This window comes from Microcebus murinus, chromosome 1 (genome assembly GCF_040939455.1).
Source record: "Microcebus murinus isolate Inina chromosome 1, M.murinus_Inina_mat1.0, whole genome shotgun sequence".
Lineage (NCBI taxonomy): Eukaryota > Metazoa > Chordata > Mammalia > Primates > Cheirogaleidae > Microcebus > Microcebus murinus.
The window spans coordinates 94,950,497-94,962,710 of record NC_134104.1 but is presented as its reverse complement, the minus strand read 5'-3'; the positions used below and the strand labels follow the sequence as shown (position 1 = coordinate 94,962,710).

The 12,214-nt window shown below is 34.2% G+C and overlaps 1 long non-coding RNA gene across 1 annotated transcript in view; it reads left to right on the top strand.

The window, feature by feature from the left end:
* The window catches only part of LOC105881537 (uncharacterized), a 40,064-nt gene extending 35,039 nt beyond the window's left edge, over positions 1 to 5,025 (top strand). Inside the window, exon 2 of the long non-coding RNA XR_012919745.1 lies at positions 4,752 to 5,025. This is a non-coding gene — a long non-coding RNA (uncharacterized LOC105881537). The remainder of the gene's footprint in view (positions 1 to 4,751) is intronic.
* Positions 5,026 to 12,214: the final 7,189 nt, after the last annotated feature.

Genomic DNA, 12,214 nt, shown 5'->3' with positions numbered 1-12,214 from the left:
ACTAGTTATAAAGTTTAAACAAGATTTTAACTCTACATCTATTTATAAAGAAAAAAGGGTGTTAGTTTATTAGAGTAAAAATAATTACTAAAAAATTTACAACACAAATGTTGAAAGGAACCTTCTGGAATAGACTTGAGGATACAATATTTTTTATAAAGGTAAATGTCAGCCTATAATATATCATTCTTTTGCACTTCTGTGTCTTTATTCCTATCATTTCTTCTCTGATTTTCAACTCATTCTTATTCTCCAGAACAAAACTTAACTCATCTACTCTTCTAATTATTTTCTGATGGACCCCTTCCTCTGTGCTCCCAGAGCTACTTATCTGTACTTCTATTCAGCCAACCTCCTGTAATGTGTTTTACAAGTGTAAATAAATTAATACTATTTTCTACAACAAAATTCTAATATACTCAGTTCCCTATAGCAAGTGTTTATATTCTCAAGGTTCTAAGTCAAAATATTCTGGAACTATAGAAGGAAACCTTTTAGTCCTTTAGGATTGGTTATTATCTGAAATGAAATTCAACTCCCTGATAAATTTCACCATGACAACTAGCAAATAGATATTTGTTAATTTTTTTCTTTATTACAAAAATGTACTATCATTAATTTATATCTTCAAGGTTTGGTTCCTGGAATCCCCCTGGATACCAAAATGTACTGATGTTCAAGTTTCTTATAGTTGGCCCTATTTATCTATAGGTTCCACATCTGTAGATATCAAACACCCACTGTAATGTGTGCTGTCATATTTTCAGATCTAATGTCAAAGTTTCTTTCTATGTCTCATTTACTAATGTTTGAAATATGTAGCTTTTGACTGAAACATTAATTTTAATCAAGGCCATGTTAAATATATTTGGGATATACAGTATTTCTGTGGGTATGAAATAGTTGGCAAAAGGTTCTAGGCTTTATTCATCTCTTTATCAGTGGCACCTGTCATCTTCTGTAATAGGTACTATTAATAATTGTTATTATAATAAATAAATCAGATACACTACGTCACCACTATTAACGAAACCCAAATTTGGATTTCCATAAGGTTAACCATAATAAAATTACAAACTTACTTTTCTATACTTTCAACACTATTTTTATACACCCATTTTGCTACTAACACACATTTACACTTCACAAAATTCAGAGGCCCTATGCTGTCTTTGCTTCTTCTCATCACAAACAATACTGATTTAAAAAGTTCCCAGGAGAGAGTGTTTAATAATATAGAGGGATATATCACCAAAGATTTTTTTTAATTTACTGAATAGAGATAATCAACATAACCTAGTAATGTAAATCCATGTTGACTACATTTGACATTTTGGTACCTTTTATTTTTAAATCATAATTACAATAAAATGTTAATAGCTTACATGTGAGTAGACCTGCACATTAGAATGAACACATACACATACACTCTCAAAATTCATCCTGTTCCCCAAAATCTGTGGGAAATTTAGGGCACTTCTTAGTTTCAACTACATAGAGAGAAAATCTAATTAGTCTAGTTCAGTTTTCAAGTATGATCACCAAGGTCACAACATCTCTTAGTTCAGTAACTGGCAGTTGGCCAATCCTAGTATAATCAAATGTGCCTGCAAAAGTAGAAAATATGATCTCATTTGGTAAAATCAGGGTTCCTGTTGGAGATGATGATATGACAGCATCATTTAAATTTTTTGGTGTGGGGAAGCCACTAGGTTTCTGTTGTTGTGTAATAAATTACCACAAACAAAATTACCACAACCCCTCAAAATATTTAAAACAACACACATTTATTATTTCAAAGTTTCTATGCGTTGGGAATCTGGGCCCAGCTTAACTTGCTTGTTTGCTTGAGGTACCATAAGTTTGCTATATAGGTCAGCCAGGGCTGCATTCTCATCTGGAGGCTTGACTAGAAAAGGATCTGCTTTCAAGCTCACTTAGGTTTTTGGCAAAACTTATTTCCTTGCAGCTGTAAGACTGAGTACCCCAGCTTGAAGTTGGCTAGAGGCTGGTGTTCACCCACAGCTGCAAGATGCTGCCGCCAGTTCCTGTAGGCTGCTGCATTACTTGCCATGTTGGCTTTTTCAACACATCTGTTTACTTCATCAAGCCAATAAGGAGTGTCTCTAAAGTAAGTTTGTGAGCAAGACAGAGTCTTATATAACAAAACATAACCATATGAGTGACATCCTATCATCTCCCTTTGCCGCATTCTGTGGATTAGAAGCAAGCCACCATTTATACCCATAATCAAAGGGAGAGTATTACACAAACATGTGGACCCCAGGAGAATGGGATCATTGCAGGGGAGCAGGATGATCTCAGGGTTTGTGGATTGTATGTATTCAGTATAAGCAGGTTTTATCCATCCCAGATGAAAACAGCAGAAGTAAAGTTCTTTCAAGGCTTAGCAGCACTCACAAATGATGATAGTAAGACTTAAAAATAAACTGTTCTTGTTCCCAGAATTAAAACCTCAATATGACAAAAAGTTATATCTGGCTGTTTTTCTTGGCTCCTTGACTTCTGTTGCATGGCTCAGCAACACGAGCCAGTTCAGCTCTGGCTCCAGTCCCCTTCCCAGCTTCATCCCTGGCCTCCACTCAGTATTCACCACTGCACCTTTCTGGCAGATTATGCATTTCACATGCCTGCTCTCTATACCCGCTTCTGAAATTTAACATACAGAGTGGGAAGGGATGGAAAATAGGCCCACCGGATACTGTCCGGGAAGACCCCAAGGCAAATAGAAAGTAACTCAATAGAAAGCAGAAGAAAATCAACTGTAGAACAGAGAAAATAAGATGATAAAAATGAAGGAAATGAGGGCAGGGAGTCTCTTCCCCTTATGTTCTACATTTTATATCTGGGATTTTTTTTTAAAAAAAATTGCGGACATGGCTTTAAGTACAAAATTATAGGTGGCAAGTTGCTACTCTGAGGGCTGAATATTTTAAGAATGTAAATGTGAAGCAGGCTGATTTCTGTTCCTCCTCCATTAGGAAGGATGGCAGAGGTGATTCTGGATGGACGGTGAGCAAGGATAGATATAGGGACATAGATAGGAGGGTAAGGAGTTCATCTGTAGCCTAAACCAATCATCAGCATGAAGGGACCAGAAACTGAGGACAAGTCCTGAGGTATAAGGGCAAGAATCAAAGAGACTGAATCAGAGAGACAGCCAAGCAGTAAACTCTTTGGAGTATCATTGTAGGCAGATAACTAACATGGGGGTTAGTTGTTCTTGAGGATAAACTCTGCTGCCATATGAGCTGGCTGTATGTGTCAGGAATATAGCAGGCTGCAACAGACAGAAGCTATGTGTCCTGTAGCATCAAGAAATCCTGAATGCCCTTTGCTTTAATCATTTTATGTGAGGCTACGCATTGATTCATCAGATCAAGCAGTGAATAAAAGAGACAAAAATAGTTACTCTCATGATGTTCATATTTTAGTCAGGGGAATCAGCCTCTATCATAATAAAGATGTATATTACATAATGATAGGTGGTAAGTTCCATAGAAAACAACGAACAGGGCAAGGGATTGCAAAAGAGTTGAATTAATTATTAGATAGTCATCTCTGGGAGGGTGACATTTAAACAAATTCTTGAAGAAAGTGAAAGTACAAGCTTTACAGATGTGTTCAGGAATACCAAAAGACAAGTGTCCTGGGGTGGACTGAACAAGAGGATAGGTAGTTGTAGATAAGAACAGAAAAGCAAGGGGAGGCCTTATCATGTAGGACCTTCTAGGCCATTAACAGAGCTTTGGCTTTTACCCTGAGTGGAATGAGAAGCCACTGGAAAGTTTAGACAGGAAACGAGAGATTTGAAGGTTTCATTAGTAAGATGCTAAACCTAAAAGCAGAATTTAGTGTCCTTCCCTGTGACTGATTTCTGTCTCTACTCCTTCTTACTTACGAATAGTAATAACTATATCAAACTTACAGAAGTCTCCTGACTCTGTATTTACCCTTATGCAGCAGCAGATAACCCCTTTTATTCTTTTAAAATGGTCTAGAAAATAATATACATAGATTGACCATTTTAACCAAGAAATATCTGAGAGGTGTGCTTTACAACTTTATTTTTTATGCTACAATTTTAGTATACTAGGAACTTTAAAAAAAATCTAAGTCTACAAAGGACTCTTTTGATGTATTTGCAGATCAGTAACATTCAATGATAATGATGTGTTACATCAAGTCAGGAACTGAGATCAGTGATGCCTACAAATCATATCCTAATTTCACATATTTTTAGCATATGACTTTTACTTCTTTGTTAAATAGATGACCTTCTTCCATACTTTTCATTTTAATGTTACCTACACATCCCTTTACTTTTTCTCCACTCCTTATATTGTTAATTCATTTTTGAAGATAAATGTACATAATTTATTCATACAAATTTTTGCATTATTTTAATTGACACATAATAATTGTACATATTTATGGGGTACAGTGTGATCTTTCAATGTATGTATACAATATGTAATGATGAAATGTGAGTAATTAACATACTCATCACCTCAAGCATTTATCATTTTTTTGTGTTGGTAACACTCAAAATCCTCTCTTGTAGCTATTTGAAAATATAGAATAAATTGTTAACTCTAGCCACACTACAGTGCTATAGAGTACTAGAACTTATTCTTCCAATCTAGCCACAACCTGCCTCCACACTTTTGATATCAGTGTTCCCTAACACTTTTTTCTTCTTTCTCTGCCCTGTACTTTTATCCACACAGATGTAAGCTATTGGTCGCTGGACAGAAGCTCTTTGTAGTCACTTTTCTGTATGACACAACTAATCTACCAAAAAGATATAAGCACTGAGGATTTTGTCTCTTTTTCCATCTCCGTCTCCAGCCAGTGTAAGAGAAAAAAACAGAATAAGGATGTTTGCCCTACAGACTTAAACTCCTCCACAGGGGGCTTTACCAGGCCCGGACTGAAGGTCAAGAGATATTAAGCCCAGGAGACTGTGACTTAAAGTGTATCCATCAAGGTAGCCTTGTAAAACTGACATTTTGTCCTTTGTTATCTTTTTCTCAATTTATTATCAATGTTGGGTGTGGTGAGAAATCTTTATTAGGCCTCTTCAAACTTTAGATACTCTTCATAGATTAAATCAGACATTGATCTAAGATAGCACAAGAATTTGAAACTGGTAATTAAAAGAAGGGGATATCATTATGAAACCATGATTTTCCGTTGTTTTCATCTTTGTGCTAGAATTTTCCTGGTAAATCCTATTCTTGAAAGGGCAATATGCTGGCATGAGGGGACAATGGTGCCACATATTCCAGACTTCAGGCATAATCCCTTTGGATTTAGCTAGAAGTAAGCATATATTGATGTCTCAAAAATAATGAAAAAATGACCACTGTAAAATTCTATTTTAAAATGAAAATTAAAAAACACAAATATAAATAACTTTTTTTTAACTGAGGAAAATTTATGTACAGGACATTAATGCATAATATAAATTGTATTTTTCAATATGTTTTGACCAATGCACATATCCCATAGAACCAACACTCAATCAAGATAGAGAACACTTCTATTACCTCAGAATGTTTCAGGTACCTTTTACAAAATATGATTTTTAAGGTGATTGGGTAAAGATGTAAGTTAGGAAAACCCAATTTAGAAGATGATCAGGATATGGAGTACCCCTTCGAACATGGTGCTACGCGCTGGGCAGATCCTGTGGGCTGTGGCCTGCAGCTGGGAGCCGGCAGGCACCTTCCCGACGACGCTGCGCTAGGAACCCGCTTTGCCCTCAGTGCCTAAATTCAGAGAAACGTGAATGGATAACAACAGCAAATGATGTTGGAACAGTGAGAATCAGCAATTTTGCACAGGAAGCTTTGGGAGATGTTGTGTACTGTAGTCTGCCTGAAGTTGGGACAAAATTAAACAAACAAGATGAATTTGGTGCTTTGGAAAGAGTGAAATCTGCTAACTCTCTTTATCAGGAGAAGTAACTGAAATTAATGAAGCTCTGGCAGAAAACCCAGGACTTGTTAACAAATCTTGTTATGAAGATGGTTGGCTGATTAAGATGACACTGAGTAATCCTTCAGAACTAGAATCCTTCAGTAATCCTATGAGTGAAGAAGCACATGAGAAATATGTAAAATCTTTTCAGGAGTGAAAATTGAACCCCTAAATAGTGTGAATAACTTAATACAGCATAATTGTCTTAAATTAGTGGTGGATAGATAATTTAAATTAGCAACTACTCTCAACACTGCTAATGAAAGAAAATACTCCTTAACATTCTCATGATTGTAGATAAACAAAATATGCATCTTTTTCACAATACCCTATGATTTTTAGACGAGGCTCTACTATTCAGAATTCATCAAATTATCCGTAGTAAAAAACTAGTTATAAAAATTAAGTAATTCAAGGATCACATTATTATCTTAAGCCTTATATGATACTCTAATTTGCTTACATCTATGTTGGGATTTCAGTTGAAAAACTTAAATAGACTTTCCATTGGAAATAACTGGGAGTGGAGACGTTTTTCTTGGTTGTGCAGTAACAAAAGAGGAACAATATCTTAATTTTGCAATATACTGCATTTACTCGTGCTATTTTTATACAGTGAGCAACAGCTTTGCAGCAAAATAATAAAATATTCAACTGCTTCATTAAAAAATTTTTTAAAAGATTATCAGGATATTCAGGTTTAACTATAGTTCAAAAATCAGCTCTCCTCACAAATCACATGAAAAGCTGGGAGTGGATGTCTTACCTCTGCCTTTAGAGTGTCACTTATGAGAATGTGTTGTGCAAGTGAATGCCCTGAGAGTTGGGAAAATGGGTAAAAAGCCTAGATGATTTAATGAAATAAACTTCTAGAGGCAATATGGTACCAAGTTTAGGGTTTCTGAAGCAATATGCCTTGTTGAAACATCAATCTTGCACACTCATTTACCCACTACTGATTTTCTGAAGGCAAAAGTTTTTCCCTGGGACCTATGGTTAAGTCCATTTTTTGCCTTATTTGTGGACCAAACTGCTGGATATATACAGTTTAATTCAGTAATCAGAGTATCTCTCCAAATTTTCAATTGCCTCATGTGTGACAGAAAGTGAAGAGCTATCTATATGGGCCCTCTCTGTAGGAGAGCTTCTATAAGCTTGGGAATGTTTGTTTTTATCATAAGAAAAGAAATATAAATTTACTCCTAAAGATAAGCAAATTATCCACTCTTCTTAGACATTTCAGCTGGATTTTTCCAGATAGATATAATTTGTTATTTTATTTTTTGCTCCCCTGAAATGACTTAGCAATCTGCTAAGTCATTTCCAAAACACAAATTGCTTAGTAAAATAGCTTTAAAGATTTTATGTCTTAAAAAAACAAAACAATCTCCCAAAGAACAAACTCAAACAAAACATAAAAGCAAATGGAATTTTAAATAATATCTTTTCAAAATATAAATGAAATTGGCATACTATCAAAAGAAACAGTAAGCATTAAAGGAGACTTCTTAAATATCTTCAATATGAAATTTTATGTTATATCTATTATTTCATGGTGATGATGATGATAATGATGATAGCAGAACTTAATAGCTCTCTCCTAGTATCAGCCTCTGGGGTAAATGCTTTGCATTCATAACCTCACTACATTCTCATTAGAACTCTAGGAAATAGAAACCTTATTATGAGGTTCATCCTCTTGGTGGGCTGTTGTCCTGGTTCTTTGGCTACTTGCCTGGAAATTCACAAGCAGGGCCGGTGTGACAGAATGACCACAGACAGGAAGCAATTCCACAAAAGCAGCTTTTATTGCAGAAAAAGGGAGCTATACAAAGTAAGAGTATGTTCCAGAGAGGAATAGTTCAATTTCCACAAGTGGAGAAAGACATTAAGGACTCCCAGGTGGTTTCTTTTTATTGGCTGATCTGGGGGTGGGCTTATGGGAGGTGTGGGATGTTACCAGACGATTGATATACATGATTGACAGGTGTCCTTATAACAAAGTTGCAGCTCCATAGATGTGTATGCCTCAAAGCCTTAAGTTCCTGCTCTTTGTGGTTGTTAGCTGTGTTTTCCTGCAGTCCCTTGCCATGCTTCTCTGCCCCTAGAAAATGCCCTCCTGGTCCATATCTGCCACCTGTAGATTTGGTCACTGCTTAACGTTATTACTGGCCTGAAGTTAGGTATATTGAAACTTAGCTACATTAAATAAGTAATACCTAAATTGGCTCATCTGAACAAAATGGCAGACTCGGGATTCAAAACCAGACAGTATGAATTCAAAGACCTCAATTCAACTCCCATGATAATATTTCTACAAGTATGATCCATGAAACTTCTATGACAGAGTCAGTGGAAAAATGCAGGTTTTGATTCTCACACCAACCCTTCTATTGTATGCCAATGATAATTAATTAAATAATTAAATTGGATCATGCTCATGATAATTCTTAAAATACAATTCCAGTATCTATGTTTTCCTAACAGCCAAGCATATCTATAAAAGCAAAGAATGAATTAAAAACAATTTTATCTATATGAATAGTTTTTGGAATGGGATAGAAATAATTTGTGTCTACTTTTATTATCTATGAAAATTGCCTAAATATTATGGCATCATAAGAAATTGAATTATTTTTACTAAATATGAAATTATTTTTAACATATTATAATGCAATGATTCTCAGCCATTTGCCTTTATTGTCACACAAAACCAGGAAGGCATAAAATGCTCTCCTGTCAGTAAGAGTGGCTGAATAAAGCAGTGATCTAAAAATGGGAAGGGAGAGGGAATGTGTAGTTAATTTAAAAATTATTAACACCTGGTTTCGTTGAGAATCTTTAATGTCATTTTTGTCAAACATTATTATTGCTAATAATAAAATTTGACAATGTGCTGTTTTAAGACTTAGTGAAAAAAATTACAGAATAGTATTACTGGCAATACTCGTAAAATATTTATTTGTTGATCAAATATATTTATAGATATAGATATAGAGATCAAAGAAAGCACAATACTTTCAGAAATTGGCCAAGAGGACAATGCATTTTATCTTGTTTCACTAAGGAAGAATCAAAAAGCTATGTACAATTTAGTGAGGGGAAAAGTATGTTCTTTCAACCTAAAATTGTGAGTAATACATTTTATTATATAGTGACTATTTGTAAGAAAAAAGGTTTATAATAAACTGCCCATGCTGACATAGCATATTCTATTTTACATGAATACATAATTTATAGAAAATGAGTAAATTATTTCAGAGATTATTTTACATTCTATCACTCTAAGATCTCAATATTTTGATGCCAAAAAATCAATGATCAGTTCTAGCTTAGACTGACAGATGTCCCCAAATTAAGATGTCAGATATTTGAGTTATTCACTCTGAGTGAAACCACAACTCCAAATGTTGCTACAGAGTGTAAAGGGAATTGTCGTATCAATTAAGATAAAATCAGTAATGATCCATATGTTGAAAAGTTAAATTGTGAAGGCTGAGTCATTATTTAGGAATTTAAATTTTATATGTTCATGAATACATCATTGACATATTAACTATTTTCCTTTTTGTGAATCTATACACTACAATGATAGTAAAGAAAACCTTTTTTGTTTGCCATCAAATTTTAAGCATATATTGAATTTTTAAAAACTCCAAACTTATTATAAATTGATATCCTATGCACATCCCTGTATAATCATGGCTCTACATCTTCACAGGTGTGCAAAGATTGTCACAATGGAGCAATCAAAACCATTATTTTCTTTGCTACTTTTGTATAACGCACCACCTTTTGAAATCTTATCTGTACTGCAGCTCTCTGTGTGCATCTTTTATTATCCCTACTGAACTATAAGTTATTTGAAGGTAGAATCATAGTGTTCATCTTTGTTTCCATGCTTGTAGATTAGAGGTTTAACAGAGGTAGATTTTCAGTAAAAAAAAAAAAAAAAAAAAAAAAGTACTTTGCAGATTCTACTCTTTCCATAAATGACCTGAACAGAGAGGTTAAAAACAGGTTTTCCATGTCCATCATATAAGCCATGGGATATCTAGGACCTGTGGTTTCTATAAGCGGCTATCAAAGAAATAGACCATTTGTAGATGTCATAAACATTTGTCTCAACAATAGAAAATGTCAAAAGCATTTTGTCATGTGTTTTTGACTGCATTATGATTTTACAAGTCTCTTTTCTCCCAATACATTGTGAGAATGAAAAATACTTATTTATCACCTACTACATGATGCTGGGGGATGTGGGGCATGGGAGGCAGAGGAGTAGTAAATCAACTATGTTTCACCTGACCATACTTCTACATGTCTGAAATCAGGTAACCAGGCCACAGTCAGGAAATCTCAAGAAAATTCATATATCTAAATCTAGTTCAGAGACAAGGGATATGTAAGTACAAAGATGGACTCAATAAATAGCATAAGTTATGTAAATATCCTTAAATTTCATTACTTTTGCTTTATTATTTTATTTATCACACCCAATATTAGTGATTTCAAATTATAATTCTATTCTATACAAACAGTTGTTAACATGCAAATAATCAGTATCTTCTTACATTGACTGAAAATTGTGAATCCAAGTACATTATCTTACATTTCTGTTAACATTAAACTCGAACAGCTAGACATTTCTATTAAATAAAATTTTGTTTCTTTGACAAAAAGAGATGTCAAGGAATATATAGTAAAAATACATGCTTTTTAATACCAAAATACTAAATAATTGTATATTCAACCCATTTACTAAAAATAACACAGAATGTGAAACCAAGTGTTCAGAAATGTGAACCTAAGCTACTGCTATACCCTAAATTATAATATACAAATACATTTTCCTCACAATATTTTACCTAGAAAGATGAAAATGTGGTTTGACATAATTTAGAAGTATGTTCAATGAGTGCTGAAACAACAAAAATTTCTATTCAAACAATGTTTCAGAGGTAAAAAAAGGAGTAGGGATCATTTTCTTTCATAAAGAGGAACAAAAATGAGAGAATTTTCTAGTGCTGCTTCTAGGGCAAGAGCTCATCTCATTTGTACTGATAGTTTTCTGTATCGGTTATATATGTTGTGTCTGAATACAAGAAAGGAGAGGCATAACATGGAATCCTACATTTGTCACTCTCAAAGTTTCCTATGATTTAAATTTTTAAAATTCCCTTAATTGAATTTGTTTTGTTCCTGTGCCCTATGTAACTCATTCAACATTTCATTACTGTGCATGTTTTACTGTAACAAATATTCCTCATATTCCACCTTTCCCTTCAATATCATTAGCATCTAGAAGTCAGACTTGAGAAGTTGTTTTACTGCCCCTTATATTTCTCTCATAATTTATTTGGGGCGAATTTGAGACCTCATAATTGTTAACATTAATTGAAAGAATTCTCAACAGTTGGCGAGTGTGGGGACAAGGGTGAGTGGTAAAGAAAATAATGCTCTCATGAATTGAATATTGTCATTACCTGAAATGTCCTCAATTTTCAAAAAAGAATAAAATGGTTAACAAAATTAAATTGAACATTTCTCTTTACTTAGAGGTAGAACCTTAGAGTGAACTAAATAGAACCTCTTAATTGTTTTAATCTTTAATTAATCAATAGGGTTGCATTAGAGAATCACTGTGACTCTACTGGTGAATTTGGAATAACAAACAAAATTGAATGATTAAACAAACACAGAATAAACAAATATATTAATAAAATAAGAATATGCATAGAATATTAATAAATGTACATGATATACATATATTCAAATGAGATTATGCATGTATGTATATACTAGAAGGCAAAGTGTGTGGAGATAACAGGTAACTAAAACTGAGTGCTCCACTTCAGATTGGGCATTCAAGCAGATCATAGCCCTTAAGGGTTGTTATCCATGTTAATATCTGAAGAGTGACTTAAAGGGAGCCCAAGGAATGGGGGGAACATATCAAGTAAATAAACCAGAAAGTACAAAAGCCCTGAAGTGAGACAGAGATTTACTTGTTGGAAAAATGGAAAACAGGTCAATGTGGCTGGAAGCTAGTAAGGGTGAGACTAATGAAATACTTTTGTGATACATTTGTGAAAGCTGATGGACACTTCTCTCTGTCCATCCCATGCATCTGCTGTTTGTGTTGGTTCAACTTTCAGGCAGCTTTCTTCACATGGCAGTAAACATTAGCAGCTCTGGTCTCCAGGGT